Here is a 17,004-nt window from a genome sequence, read left to right on the forward strand (position 1 = left end):
ATCAAGGTATGGTAGTCGAGGCTACAGGTATGTTGCATGGTATTTCTACTTCAGTTTTGTTTGACTCTGGTGCTTCCAATTCTTTCATTTCACCATCTCTTGTTCAGTGATGTGGGCTAGTGGCAATGCGTTAGGGTGATAGGTGGCAGGTTGAGTTAGCCACAGGTTCTAAGGTGGTTGTTGACTCGTTGGTTAGAAGTTGTGTTTTGAGTTTGGGAACCTTCACCACCACAGTGGACTTACGGATTCTACCTCTGGGATCGTATGAAATTGTGTTGGGCATGGATTGGTTAGCCACCCATAAGGCAAATATCGATTGCCATCGTAAGATGGTACAGTGTGTTGATGACACAGGTGGGCAGGTGGAACTTTTGGGAGTCCAGCGACCAGTCTCACTTTGTATGATCACAGCTAATCAGCTGAAGCGGAGTGTGCAGAAGGGTTGTCAGTTGTTTCTTGTGTCTCTTAGTGATCTCAAGGAAGCTGAGAGCCATACATTTACACTTGATGATCACCCACTACTTCGTGAGTATGTAGATGTGTTTCTTGATGAAATTCTAGGTATGCCACCACAGCGTGACATTGATTTTCGGATTGATCTTGTACCAGGAGTGAAGCCAATTTCACGAGCTCCTTATCGCATGACTACTCAAGAGTTGAGTGAGATCAGATTGCAGTTGGAGGAATTGTTGGCCAAGGGCCATATTCGTCCTAGTGTATCCCCTTGGGGTGCACCAGTCATCTTTGTGAAGAAGAAGGATGGTTCATTGCATTTGTGCATTGACTATCGACAATTGAATAAGGTGACGGTGAAGAATCGTAATCCTTTGTTGAGGATAGATGATTTGTTCGATCAGATGAAGGGGGCACGAGTGTTCTCAAAGATTGATATGAAGTCAGGTTACCATCAGCTTTGTATCCAAGAGGCTGATATTCATCGAACAACATTTCGTACACAATATGGGCATTATGAGTTCACGGTTGTACCCTTTGGGTTAACCAATGCACCATCAGTATTTATGAGTTTGATGAATGGTGTATTTCATACTTACCTCGATCAGTGTCTCATTGTATTCTTGGATGACATATTGATCTATTCAAAGACTGAGGAGGAGCATGAGGTCCATTTGTGTCAAGTATTGCAGTGCTTGAGAGACCATCAGTTGTATGGAAACTTGAGTAAATGTGGGTTCTTCCAGTCAGAGGTGAAGTATTTGGGACATATCATCACTAGTGATGGAATTGCAGTGGATCTGGAGAAGATTCGTGCTATCATGGATTGGTCGGCACCCACTAATGTCTCAGAAGTTCATAGTTTCATGTGATTAGCAGGTTACTACCGTCGCTTTGTGAAGGATTTCTCACGAGTAGCCCATCCCATCACTTCTCTTCAGAGGAAAGGGAAGAAGTTTGTTTGGTCAGACCAGTGTGAGGTAGCTTTTAATGCCCTTAAGGAGTGTTTGACCAGTGCACCAATCCTTGCAGTGCCTAATCCTGTAGGTGATTTCATGGTTTGCACAAATGCTTCGTTGGAAGGCATGGGTGCTGTGTTAATGCAGGATGGTCGAGTGATTGCTTTTGAGTCTAGAAAACTCAAAGACCATGAGCTAAACTACCCCACTCATGATTTGGAACTCACGGCCGTAGTGCATGCCCTTGTCCATTGGAGGCATTTTCTTTTGGGACACAGGTTTGAGTTGCATAGCGATCATAGAAGCTTGCAGTATATCTTTATTCAACCAAACTTGAATGCACGACGACGTCGTTGGATGGAGTTCCTGTGCGAGTATGACTTTGATGTTCATTATATCAAAGGGAAGGAGAATGTTATCACAGATGCCTTGAGCAGGAGGTGACATGAGGTATCAGTGTTGTCATTGGGAGTGGATTTGCGAAGCTGTATTTTGGAGGCTTTGCCTAGTGACACTTGGTATCAGGAGGTGAGGGTGGAGATCGAGTCTAGATGCACCCTTGAAGGGAGATTTTCAAGTTATATGCTTGAGTCTGATGGACTATTGCGACACTCAGGGCGTATTTATGTACCCTTGTCAGGTGATCTTTGTACCTTAGTTTTGTCAGAAGCGCATCGTGCACCATATTCTACACATCTTGGGGTTAAGAAGATGCATGCTGATCTCAAACAGCTGTACTTTTGGGTAGGGATGAGGCGCGATGTTGCTGATTTTTTTGCTAGATGCCTTGAGTGCCAGAGAGTGAAGGTAGAGCATCAGCATCTGGCAGGTCTTTTGTAGCCTCATACCATTCTAGAGTGGAAGTGGGATACGATATCTATTGATTTTATCACAAGGTTTCCTATGTCATCATGGAGACATGATTGCATCATGGTGACAGTGGACAAGTTGTCCAAGGTAGCACATTTTTCACCCATGAGAGCATCCTACACAGCTTCTTTTGTAGCGCATATTTTCCTGGAGGATATTGTTCGTTTGCATGGGATTCCTTGTCAGATAATTTCAGATTGAGATCCAATGTTTACTTCTGCACTGTGGACATCTCTCCAACATGCTTTGGGCACGCAGCTCAATTTTAGTTCAGCTTATCACCCAGAGACCGATGGTCAGACTAAGAGAGTTAATCAGGTTTTGGAGGATATGCTCTGCATGTATGTTATGGATAGGCAGGTAAAGTGGGAGGACTATTTGTACCTTGTTGAGTTTTCATACAACAACGGTTATCATAGTTCTCTTGGCATGTCATCTTTTCAGGCCTTGTATGGTAGACCATGTCGTACCCCTTTGAGTTGGGATCATTTGGAGGACCGAGTTCTTTTGGGTCCAGAGATGCTTCAAGATATGGAGCAGCAGGTTGTTCGCATTAGGGAGCATTTGGTTACTGCTTAGGATAGGTAGAAGAAGTATGCAAATGCCCATAGGTTGGATCGTCACTTTTCTGTTGGTGATAGGGTGTTTTTGAGAGTGCGTCCGAGGAAGAGCCCCATCCATTATGGGAAAGGCTCTAAGTTGGCACCAAGTTTTGTCAGACCTTTTGAGATCCTCGAGAGGATTGGTCTTGTTGCTTATCATCTAGCGTTGCCACCTAGCCTTTCACGCATCCATGATGTTTTTCATGTTTCTGTGTTGAGATAGTATATTCCAGATGTGACCCATGTGCTTGATTGGGATGCTTTGCAGGTAGCGGATGGGCAGCTTACTTTGGAGCCCATTCGTATCCTACAACACCGAAGGTTGACCTTGTGAGGTCGGGACATAGAGCAGGTAAGGGTCCAATGGGACCCGAGCGATGAGACCTCTACGACTTGGGAGGATGCTACACGACTGAGGGAATTGTACCCCTATCTTTTTGTTGGCTTCCAGGAGTAAGCCTATGCTAGTGGGGGAGGATGTAGTGCCTCTCATGCTTGCAGTCTATGTCTTGTCTATTTTGATTCGAGAGATACTTGATACTCTTATTATTTTGTACCTTATGATGACCTGAGGGTCGAATGTTATACTTGGATTCAGTACCATAGATGCTTTACTGCTATATTGTCCAGTTTATCACATTTGCATGTTGATGCCATTTTGAGATGACAGTAGATTTATGATGGTATTTGGTTATATGATGTATTGGACCTATTTGTTGATTATGTTATGAGATGGATTCTATGTTATGGTTATTTACTTCATTCTTGTATCTTTACGCTTTCTGCGAATGTGAGTGATGTAAATGGATTAAATAGGTATTTTAATACATGTTGCTTCGGCTATGATATTATGTGCCATTGCACTTGATCGTGTGTTTTAGTGTGCAGGAATTATATCCTTGGCAGTGGCACATGGAGTTAGTGATTCAGCTATTCATATTTACCCATGTCGTTCCTATATGGTCGACGTACCCTTATTGTTATTGTTTAGATCAAAACCTTTCGGTGATTAGTAAATCCGAACTCATTTACATTATTTGATTAGACCAATGAGTATGTTTGTGCATCTAGAAGTTCGCATTTGTCGCGAAAGTGTTAAGTGTTTTTCTATGTTTTTGGGGTTTTCAGGTTTTAATCTTTTCAGATTTAATTTTTGGTAGCTTTGCCTTAGGTGAAATCCCGTTGCGGATAATAACCTGTTTTCGTTTGGGTCAATTCAGAGTTTAACTACTCCAGCTAGCTATTTTCCAGAATCGACTATTCACCCAAAAAGTGAATAAGTATTGGAAAAGTGATTTCATAAATCACTTATCACAATTTGGAAATTGAAATTTGGAGAGCAATTTGGAAATCCTCTTCTGTAGGATTCTTGTTTTGTTCGTTCTGGGAGCTGTGAGCGTGGGATCTTTGCGAGGTTGGTCTCATTGGATTCAGCTCGAGGAGTTCTTTCTTTGCCATCAGTTTCAGTAGTTTTGGCGGATTGATTATTTTATTGTGCGGGTTTCAATTTCTGCCCCTTTTTCCATCAGGTAGGGCCTTCTCGTTTTATTGGTTTTACTCTATTTTTACTTCCGTTTCTTGTAGCTGTATGTTTAGAGGATGAGAACTAGTGTTCCCCTCCGTTTCTGTTTTTTGGTTCTACCCAGTTGGTCGGGTATGAACGTTTTACCTGTTTTTGAAATGGGGGTTTGGGTTTTTGGGCTGTTATGCTGGCCGTTTTTGCATACGGTGTCCGTTTTCAATTATTTTTGGATTTTTGGGGTTTTTGAACCTAAAGGCCAAATGGGTTTTAATTTTGAAATTTTTCCAAAATTTGGGGTTTTTACCTCGTTTTGCATGCTGCCCTATTTTCTTGCATTTTCTTGGCACATTGTGGTTCGTGGGTCTGGATGATCTGTTTGGATATTAGTCTGAACACTTTTGCATCTTTCGTTGCTTTGGGATGTGTGTAGCATCTGTCATCTCGATTATGTTTTTTGGTCGATTGACTTCTGTTTGCATTCTCATCCTGTCCTTGTGTATGATCTCTGTGATGGTGGTGCGCCACACACATGTACATTGTCGGGTGACCTACGGGGCTCGACCTTCCGTGGTATTTTTGGAAGTTGTGATTAGTGGGGTTGGGTTGGGAGTTTGCATGCCTACGGGCACTCATCATTGGATGAGCATGGGTAGGGTAGGGTAGCATATGGAGGGGGCTTCTACCTCACAGCCTGGTGATCATTGTGCCCAGAGGGTTGGCGAAGGAAGCTTTAATTAAGTGAAAATTAAATAAATATTGGGTGGTAATAATCTTAAGATAATAAAATATTTGGGGTGCAAGAGCCTTTCCGTTGAGGGATGTTGAATCTGCACAAGTCCTAGCTTGGGCTTTTGATGCCAAGCGACTCTCCATGATGTTAGTCCCTACATAGTAAGCCCATTGAGGTGTCTGACCAGGACCTGTAGTTTATGCATTGTCTATGTCTTGGTTTCAGTCATCATACTGCTTGGCGTGAGTGTTAGCCATGGTTGTTGTGTGTTTGTGGTTGGATCGCTATCTCCATCAGCACGGCGAGTGTGGACCTACGGGTGCCACGTGGTTGGGAGGTGTAGCTACCTTCACCACTGCTAGGGACCGGTGTACAGAGACGGTCTATTGTCCTAGTACGACTGTAGCTGGATGTGTCACTTGGTACTTCGGTATACAGAGTATGCTTCTTATGATTTATGCTCTCATTATGACGTTATCATGTTTAGATGATGTTAGTTTTAAGGCATTCCTCATTATGATGATTAGCATGTAGTAGATGATGTTATCTGATTACAGTTTTATCTTATGCATACTACTAGCATGTTAGATTTTATTTACTTACATTGTAGCATGTTTAGTAGTGACATCCCTATTACGACGACACCAATGATTTGATCGGTTTTCTTGGGATGTTATACGCGGGGGATGGCTAGGGCCCACGATGGTCCTATGACGCCATTGACGGTTGGGAGGAACCACGTACCTAGTTTGGTTATTTGGTTTATTGCTTTGATATTTATGCTTAAATGTAAGAGGTTATTTTCATGTTCACTGCGATGTTACTTTAGTTTATTGCAATGTTTCCTTCTGTTCTTCCCTTGCTATTGTTTTAGGTGGTTAGACTTTACTTCTAGTTGTCCATCTTTTAGCTTGGATTTGAGTGTCCTTACCTCAAAAAGTGGATTCGGTACTCCTTGGTGTGGAGGAACTTTGTTTCGTTCTTTTCTAGCCTTGTTTTTGTGTTTTTTGGGTGCGTGCTGATTCAAATCTTCACAAGAGGATGCTTCTCTTTCACGCGAGGATGAGAATCTTCGTGCGAGGATGAGAATCTTCGCGCGAGCCGTGGATTTCTTCGTGCAAGAATTCAAGTCTTCGTGCGAAGATGAAACATCTTTGCGTGAGCCGTTGAGAATCTTCATGCGAGCCGATGAAAGTCTTCGTGCGAGAAGAAATATTGGTGCTCTGTCTTCGCGCGAAAAATAGGGGCTAGTTAGGCTTGTCGAAATAAAGTTTCAAAGTTGGTTTTAGATACCCTTTTGGTTTTCTTACCTTCCTAGTGCTTCTCAGATGTTGTTAGGGACTTAAAATATATTGTTTAAGTATAAGTTGACGTATATTTAATTTCTTATACTTAAGATATATTTTAATATATGCGACGATTCATTTGAGATGGGTTTCAGACCTCTGCGAGCTAAGGTGTAGATTCTAGGATAAATCAGGGCTTCAAAAATTCAGACTTAGCCAAATTTCAGGGCTTCAAGATTTCAGACTTAGCCAGTTTCCAAGATTCATCTTATGTCTTCTGGCTTGGTAGGTCTTTGTGGTTTTCGTGGTTGTGTTCTGGTTGGTAGTTGCGTTTGGAGATCCGTGGGTGCTTGGTTGTCTTTCTGTCTTCCGTTGCGATCTTTTGGTTTGTGTAGGTTGTATCATGTGCACTTACACTTGTAAAATAAAATAAAATTGTTATGGTTTGTTTTCATCCTTGTTTCCAAGGATCTCTGGGCAAGGCATTACACACACATCATGCATTTCCTTAATTGTGAAGCTGCAACCAAGAAAAATCATTAGTACACATTATATATAAATCAATCCCCTGATAGGGTGTTTATAGTCTTAATCCATTTATTAACTCATCATTTTCTAAATATGGGAGGAGGAACCATAATAGGGTTCCCTGTTACCCAACTAGTGGGCCTCACCGTTCTCCCTCATTATCATTACCTTCCTCCAATCATCATTTCCAAGAAGGTGCCTTTGTATGATGTACCCTGAGATGTCCCATCATTGAGGCCTTACCCGATACCTGTAGGCTTTATCCGGTACCTCGTGTGATGTCCCACAGTCCATTCCACCACAGGCCTTATCTCGACTTGGAGAATTATGATCTTAAGGTGATTCTATCAACTATTTTTCAATAAGAAGTCTTTTAAAGCATAATTTTTGAAATATCAGATAGTTATTCTTATCATTCAATTATAGGAGGAGAAACCATAATGGGGTGCCCTATTACCCAATCAGTGGGCCTCACCGTTCTCCCTCATTATTGTTATCTCTTTCTGACCATCATCTCCAAGATAGTGCCCTTGTATGATGTACCCTGAGATGTCCCATCGCCAAGGCCTTACTTGGTACTCGTAGGCTTTATCCGGTACCTCGCGTGATGTCCCCCAGTCCATTCCACCGCAGGCCTTACCTTATCTTGGAAGATGATGACCTTTTAATAACATTCTTTGGTTATTGTCAACTTAAAAATCAATGTCATTTCCTTGTAATTATTTGATTGGAACCATTGATAGTAAGTATTTAAACTATCACAATAACAAAATGTGTCAATAATAACAATTATTTCATAATATATGAAGAAAACATATAATTTACCTCATTACCTTGTATGATGGGATGATGATGTAGGAGTGCATGATGGTCTTGCTCTCTCATTCCACATTGACATGTTTATCCTTTAATCATATACCTCTTTCCATTGTCAATATTAATATAACTATGATGTCCAAAATAGGATCTTCTCTTGGTTTACTTTTCACTCTCAATTTAATTGATAAATTAGAAATATATAAGAAACTTCTTCCTCTTTTTGTACTTGATATCATCTTTGTCTTCCTTACTTCCTTGTTTATATATATATATATATATTTTAAAATTCTATATTAAAATTTTCCCCCTTTATACTCCATGCTTTGTAAGAAAATATATCATCATTCTCTATTGTCACCAACAATATAACCATCATGGATTGCAAGTGTATTCTCTCTTTTTTTGTTGAGGAGCAATCCTTGTACCATACTAATTAATTTAAGCTTCCTCTTCTCTTTCAACCATACCTAACCCTTCTTGTTTTGTAATTTCCATCTTAGATTCATATCGGTCACTTCGGGTAGGAGTACTGACACTTCAAAACCCGATGCAAATTCCAATAAAGGTCCCTTCAAAAGCGTTGATGCTGATCTTGATAACCACGTCTTTCATTCTTTGCATTATTTTCTCTCCCAACGGTTCATCTCATTTACCTCTCATTACGACACCACTTTGTGTGTCCATTTTATTTTGGTTATGTTTTCATCTAATAATCAGTTCTTGATGCAATGGTGATCTTATGAATTGGTTCAGATTTCAATTTCTAGTTATTGTGAGCCGCTCAATATGATTTAACAAAAGCACCCAACCGAAAATTATTATACCATGCTTCAACTTATTAACATTTGAATATGGTAATTGCACAACAATAAATTGAACACAGATACAATTCTATTTGACCTTCATAAGTAATCTCTCTGTAAGTTTGACTATTCTGCATCCAACTTGACCTATCACTTCTCTTCATAAGAAAATAACTTGTATATTATTATGATAAAATGTTATAGTAGGCATATGAGATATATATTTCATACATCAATAAGACCTTCCTTGTCAATGCTATTGTAGTTTCAAATATCATACGTGATTTATAAAAACTGTTGAATGCTTCTGTTGGAGCTGTGACTTATATAATGTTCTGCAAAAACCATTTCCCTTGTTTCATTCTGAATAATGGGACTATTGTAGAAGGTTTAGTATTTAATGATATCTTTCCATCAAATTTTGAATACTCCTGTCACTTCTTCTATGTATCTTATCCATCAATCTCCATCTTGCTTTATTGTTTCACTATATCTTTGAGACTTCATTCTCACCCATGGATTTATACTGCTTATGATTATCCATAGTGTTGATTTTGTCCAATTCACAAGGAATATACACACAAATATCTTCAACATGCCTAACGCTGTGGGGCGCATTCGAAAATGCACCTTTCTAGTCATCTTCCACCGATTTGAAAGGGTGCAACATGAATTGATACCTAGGCTTCTCCATAATGCTGATAATCGGTGGTGTATCCATTGTTATGCTGAAAGATAGAAGTCAGAAGTGATTTACCGTAATAAATACATTATGAATGCTGCCAGCGTATGCTCATCGATCTGACAGCTGCTCGTGTCAATCACCAAATCACCTGTAGGTCACTCTATCCGAGCTCTTCTAGTCGCAATGTGTGCCTTGGGATGACTGTCATCATTGATAGCTAATTGATACATAACAATTGATCTCCTGCTACATTACAATTGATCTCAAACTGTTGTTCTTCTAAATTTATATGTAGTCTTCAACGTTGCTTACCTTTATTTTACATGTAATATTCATTTCTTGCTTCGATATGAATTATATCTCCCCATAATCATTCCTTACGTTGAAACGTCTTCCATATCTGATCAATATTTCTGATATATATTCTATATACTTTTGTTATCGTTGTCTTCCTAAAGTTTTTGTTGTTGATCCAACGAAAAAGATTCGCACGTCTTTTTATGGAGAGGAAATGACACAAAAGTAATGACCCGTATGTGCGTGACTACCATTAGGGTTCAAATATTGATTTATCTTCAATATTTTTATGTGAAATTGTAATGGTGACACATATTTTTAATACTTCTTTTTGTTACCATAGCTTCATAGTCTGATTGGCAGAGAAGATATGCAGCCGCCTGTAGCTGGGCCTCTGATTTTATGCCTTCCATCAACTGTTTGAATTATATCAAATATAGTGCCAATTTTGCATATTGATATTAATTGTTATGTTCACAACATGATGCGAATGCTATTTCTGATATTTTATTGCTACTGCCGCTGAAGACTTCTACCATTCACTTTAAATATTTGTTCCACTCCAATCAATTTTGTTTCCTCAATTACAGAATTATTTCTCGTGTATCCAATTGTACAGAAGTGTCTTGGCTCGGGCCTCACAATGTTTTCTATTGTTGTATACCTAACTCAAAATAGATTCCTAATCCTTCACGCCCTGCAATGATCTCTAAATGAACTGCTAAAGATTATGATAAACATCTTCTTTTTAATCTCTTCATCATGCTCTCTGCCTCCATTCTTTTAAGATAATTGGATATTCTTCTTAATATTTTACAGATATTGTTCATGCTGGTTGGGTTGGTCATTGATATATATTGATTATCTTTTTTTTAAAGTGCCTTCAGGCTGGCGGGAACATGTTCTAATACCACTTGTAATGTCCCGTTTCAGGGCATTGGATGATTTCTTCTTGAAATGTATGAATTTGATAATAATTCGTATGCTTCTATATGATATCTTTTTGATTGTGTGATATATATATATATATATATATATATATATATATATATATATATATATATATATATATATATATATATATATATATGGATTTTCAAAGGGTCGCCTCTTTTCATAATAATAGTTATAGTATATTAATAATTATATTATATATTAATAAAGTTTATTATATCAATAGCTATTTATTATATATAGATTAATATTAATTATATATGATTATATATTAATATTAATTATATATAAGATTATAACAATATATGAATCTTTTTAATTAAATATTATTTTAATATATAACAAGGATATAATATCACATATTATTGTCATACGGATATGTACTAATTATCTATGGCATATAAATATCTAATATATAATAATATTCATAGATATATTTATATGTATAATTAATACTTACAATTATATAATATTTAATTATAAATTATATAATATAATATATGATTATTATAATATTATAAATTATATCTCAATATAATTATAATATTATCGATTATTAATATTATATACTCTTTATGTATAATTAATTTATATACTAAAATATGGATATTACAATTTCAACCACATGTATGTCTATAATGTCTTGAATTTTTTGTTCTACAATTAAGTGTACTCTAATATTGTTTAATAGCCCAATAACTTTTACAATTGTCTTGTCGAGTTGTATCACTATTTGATTTGAGGGTTGAGGTGTGACCCCCAACCTTTGAGCTATCAAAAGTGGCATGATGTCACAAGAAGATCCTAAATCTATAAGTCAATTGTGCAGGTTATTTCTAAAATTTTTGAGACTAAGTAAGAAAGGAGGCACTTTAGCCTTGTCTTTATACATAGTAGGCATTGCCTCATAAGTATTGACTTGTTGTGATGCTATCTTTTGAGGGACTGTGTTTGCATTTGGCATTGCCTTTGCATGATAAAGAGTCCTTAACATTGCTTCCCTTTGATTAGGATAGTTTTGCAACATATCAAACATGGACATATTAGCCTTGGTTATCTTTAGATTTTCTACTGCATTGTACTTTTCAGTTGCCCATATAGGATTCTTTAGGGGCATAGGCACATTCCCTTGATTTTGATTTTGTTGCCCAATGTAGGGTGCTCCGGTAGGTATTAGATTGTTATTAGCTCTTGGATAAGGATGTGTTGGATGTAAGGTAGGTAGAATCCCATCAGTCATAGGTTCCCTTTGGTTACATAAATTATAAGTATTCTGATTGTCATTTTGAAAAGCTATCATCTCTTCTGGTTGAGGACCCAATTCTTGACTAAATGGAAAAAGTGAATTCTTCACTAGTTAGTTGTTCCATTCTAGAGTTATGTGGAGAATCATAGGATTCTAACATTATGGCATTGCATTGCATAGAAGACTCACCATTATTGCCTTGTGAATTCTGGTTCATCTCATGATTTCCATTTAAATATGAGTTGCCATCATTAGGTACATTTTGGTTATTATCACACTCATTGATGTCCACTAATTGAGTGTTATTATTATTAGTAGGGATGCTTCCATTTTTTGGATGAGTATTTTATTGTCAATTCTGCCTTTGGAAGGCATTGTTAAGATCTGGAGAATTGCAATTATTCTCTGCATTGATATTTTCTGCATTGCTATTTCGATTGAAATTCTTGTTGTAATTCTAACCATAGTTGTTGTTGTAATGGGCTGCATTCACTATCTGAAAGTTGTTGTTCTACCCTTGCGACAACCTCAAATGTGTTAGTTCATTGGAAAGCTGAGACATAGTTTTCTTCATTTGACCAATCTCAGATGTGACATTGTTTTCTGGTTCAGTGGAAGTTGCCGCCTTTTGCTCAAAGAAGGCAACTTTTGGAGGTTCATATCCTGGGTAGGTTATGGCTGGAACCACTATAGCTAGAGCCTTTTGTAGTGGGACTAGATTCATTGGAATGAATTGACTAGGTATTAGTGGTGTTCTAGCAAGATATATTGGTATCATTGTAGTCGCTTGAGCTAGACCATCAATCCTCCCCCATTAGGATTGGCTTGCTTGGTAAAGGTAATTTCTTCGTCAAAGACCTTTTCTAACATCTCAATATTTAAAATAGGTAGCCTTCATAGAAAGATAGATGTGAGATGGTCCTTAGCATTAAGATAAATCTAAATTACAACTTCAATTGGTATAGTATAGGGTGTTTCCAACTTGTGGAAAGCCATATGAAAGTCATGACTGAAATGTGAAATAGTCTCTATTGGATCCCTTTTGATTGATATAAACTAATGATGTATCATATTTAGGTTGACGAATGTTTTAAATTGTTCAAGGAATAATTTTCTAAAGGCAACCCAATTCTGGATACATCTTGGTGGCAAATTCACATACTTGTTAAATGCAACTTCTCCCAAGGGGTATGGGAATAAATGGAGGACCACATTCTTTTGTTGAACTTACTTTTGATTATATATTTCTTTAAAGACTTTGATATGGTCCTCAGTTGTTCGTGTTTCTTCATAGATGAACCTTGGGCATAATTTATTAGGATTCTTGGGAAGGTCATTAAGTGCACCTTGCAAGTTAATTGGTGAATCTGCAATGTTCACAAAGAAGACCATCGATGGATTTTGATTTGGTGGAAAAATAGGTGGAGGTTGGTTTGAAGGTACAACTAAAGATGATGAAATCTGGAAAGGAAGTGGTAGAATTCTAGGAAATTCTTTGCCATTGTGAGGCTTACGAAAATGATTGAGTTCTAAGAACTTTGGCTCACTATCTGAAGATCTTAAAGCTCATTGAAATGGAGATGATGGATCAAGATCTTCTAGCTTGTATAAATTTTGGAAAAAGTGCACCTCTACAGAAGCACACTTTCTCAAAACAATGCACCTTGCGCAGCTACGCACCTATGCACCTATGTACCTTCTAATAGTTTCAGATGAAAAGTTTTTTGAACTTGTCAAAACTTTAGAATTTCAAAACAATGAGTTTTTTCTCTCTTTCGAATGGTGTTAGGCCCTCCTTCTAGTACCACTTCTATTGAGTTGTCATTTTGTATGATGCTCAATGATAGGAATCCTTTCGAACTCTTCTTTAGAAAAACTAATCTAGAATCAACTCCAAGGTTCTAGATGATCTTGCAACCTACTAGAATCTTCTCAATTGAAGATAAATGTGTATGTTTACGAGGAGGCCTTTACTGGTACCAACCAATTTTGGATAGGACATTTGATCTACTAATGTAAAAAGTAAACACAAAAGAGATATATTTTTGATATTTTCTATTTTATGATGAATATAATTTATCGATGCAACTATATGAATTCCTATTCTAACCAAGTGTTAGAAAAGAAAAGAAAAAAGATAAGGTAACAAGAGATCAAAGAAAATAACTTGAAAGAGAAATTCCTAACAGACATAAACCATGGTAACAACACATCTATGAGTTAAAAAGGTGAAAAGATAGGGTACGAAATTAATGAAAATAGGAGTAGTGCTTCCTCAATTCCACTGATGCAATCATCGATGGGAACTCAATAACAACTAAAAAATGTTTAACTTTTCATCAAATCGCAAGGCCATAGAAATTGCACTCATGCAAGACAAGAAGATATGTAGGAATAATAGGTGATCTTTTCTCCAATTCAGTACGCCATCAAAATTTGTTAACACAAGGCAAACACCAAAACTAAAAGGTCACACAATCAAATCAACACTTCTATTGAGTAATCATTTTGCATGATGCTTAACAACATGAATCCTTTCAAGCTCCTCTCTTGAAAAGCTAATCTAGGATCAACTCCAAGGTTTCAAGAGATCTTGTGACCTACTATGACCTACTAGAATCCACTCAATTGAAGATAAATGTGTATGTTCACGAGGAGGCCTTTGCTGGTTCCAACCAATTTTGGATTAGACATTTGATCTTCTATTATGAAAAGTAACCACAAAAGAGATATATTTTTGGTATTTTCTATTTTATGATGAATATAATTTATCAATGCAACTATATGAATTCTTATTCTAACCAAGTGTTTGCAAAGAAAGTAACAAAGATAAGGTAATGAGAGATTAAAGAAAATAACTTAAACGAGAAATTCCTAACAGACATAAACCATGGTAACAACACTTTAGTGAATTAAAGCATCAAAAAGATCGGGTAGGAAACCAATGAAAATAGGAGAAATGCTTCCTTAATTTCATTAATGCAATTTTTGATAGGAACTCAATAATAACTGAAAGATGTTTCACTTCTCATCAAATTGCAAGGCCACAGAAAGTGTGCTCATGTGAGACAAGAAACTATGTAGAAATAATAGGTGATCTTTTCTCCAACTCGACATGTCAGCAAAATTTTTTAACACGAGGAAAACACAAGAACTAAAAGGTCACACAATCAAATGAACACAAAAAAACCATTGGCTCTATCATTATTCATGAACATGTATTCACAAAAATAACACACTTTGACAAGAATAACTACACTCAGAATGAAAGTACCAATAGGATATATTATTGTACCAAAATAATGGTCTGGAGTACATATTACATCCATGTATTTATAAGAAAATATCTCCTCTTTTTGTGTTGAGAATGAGAGCTCTTAAAATGAAAAACCATACTAAAAACTAATAAAACAAATCTAATTATATACAAATTGACTCTCTAAATGGTGCTAAGTAGGTCTCCACCCTTGTTTATATCAATTAATGGGTACATGAGCCTCTACTTTACATAAAACAATGGAAGAAGAAAGAGATAAGAAGAAGGAAGTTGCAAGAGGATCTGAGAGTCATTGGAATCTCTAAAAATGGAAGCTTGACCTTCTCTGAGTGTTCCTAGGAGTTAAACTATTGTCAAAATGTGTTTTTGGTGTATGGAATGCTCTAAATTAGGAATTGGCAGTTAACTATCAGTGCACTGTTACTTCTTCAAAATTGTTGGTGCACCTCCGTGAATAGAACACCTATACACCTTGGGTACTTGTGCACCTGTGCACCTTGATGACAAGTTCCAAAAATCCAAAATTTTCCCATGTGTCAAAATTGGATTTGTAGCATCTAGGTGTTTTCTTCCTTATCCCAATGTGATGTCTGGACGTTTTCTCTTGAATTTCTCTATGATCTCCGTTACTTGGGTAGCTTCTAGTAAATCTAAAGCTGCATATTTATCTTTAACTATTTTCCAGTAATTGCTAACCTCCATACGAGTTTTTGCAAAATCCTCAGGTTTAGTGTCAAAATATCTTCACTCTTAACAATACCTCTTCACTCTTAAATGCTTGCCTAATATCTTCATTTGATGAGGCATCCTCAAAAGTTCTTCAAAATTGTTGGACTACTGATTGCATTGAACTGAGCTTGGTTTTTGACTCATCTTCAAAAATGTTGAGGCAAACATCATTGTAATACTTCTTTGCTTCCAAAATTCTACTCTTGAGTATGGTCTCTTAATCTCTAAATATCCTCATGTAGTCCCTCCATGACTTTATTACCGATAGCTATCTTCTTTATCCAATCCTAGAGTTTATCAAGCTCTTTCACTGTATATACCTCCATGAGTGTATGATACCTTTGACCTTTTATTGATGTCAAAATATATAGGTCTTTTTCCTAGGTATGTACCTCATCCATCAACTCAAAATCCTTGTTCATTATGGACACTAGTATATCCACACTTGACTGAATATAGTGTAACAGGTTCAAATTATCTTTTATTATTTGTATACCCTTTTCCTCAAAATTGTCACGCCATTGATGATATGCTCCAAAAAATGAATCCATCTATACAGTCCCCTTTTCCTTTCTCTCTAGTGCCACAACAAGAGTGATCTCTAGATGATGCAGATCTATTGGGCCCACTATTCCATGTAGATAGCCTCTCACAAGCTTATTTTATCTCTACAACATTAGCAGTTCAAACCCATCTCTGTCCATATGCTTAAACACCTCTTTTGTGTCCATAGTGATTAGTACGTTCCTAATAGGACCTCCTTGATTTGATCATTGTTAGGAGTCAAATCCTTAGTGTCAGCATGTGGAGGAGGAATGGCTATGTGTGCAAGCAAGTTTTGATCTTGGTTCTTCATAATGAAGGCCAGTGAACATGCATCACCTCTATGCTTAGGGTTCTTGATGGCTTTTACTAGCTCATCCATTCCCTCCTTAGCAGTTACATTTAGTTGTCTCTTCTATCAAACCATGACCTCCATCTTTAGCCAAGTAGGTGGAGTGCCCATTGGAGACATATATTTGACTAAAGAGGGGTTTTGCACTACAGGTCCCTTTCCCTTATGAATCCTCTCTGGAGTTTTTTCTCTGTGAGAGAGGTCACTAGTTTGAGTCTTTGTATCTAATTGGGCTAAGGTCCTAGCCTTAGTATCATGAAGGGTTTGTTGAGGTTCCTCATGTATTTCCCCCTCTGATAGTTCATTGATTTGTATTTTCTAGGGCTCTTCTTCCTCCACTGCCTCTTCT

This window comes from Cupressus sempervirens, chromosome 1, assembly GCF_028749045.1.
Source record: "Cupressus sempervirens isolate cs-2001-9-10 chromosome 1, ASM2874904v1, whole genome shotgun sequence".
NCBI lineage: Eukaryota > Viridiplantae > Streptophyta > Pinopsida > Cupressales > Cupressaceae > Cupressus > Cupressus sempervirens.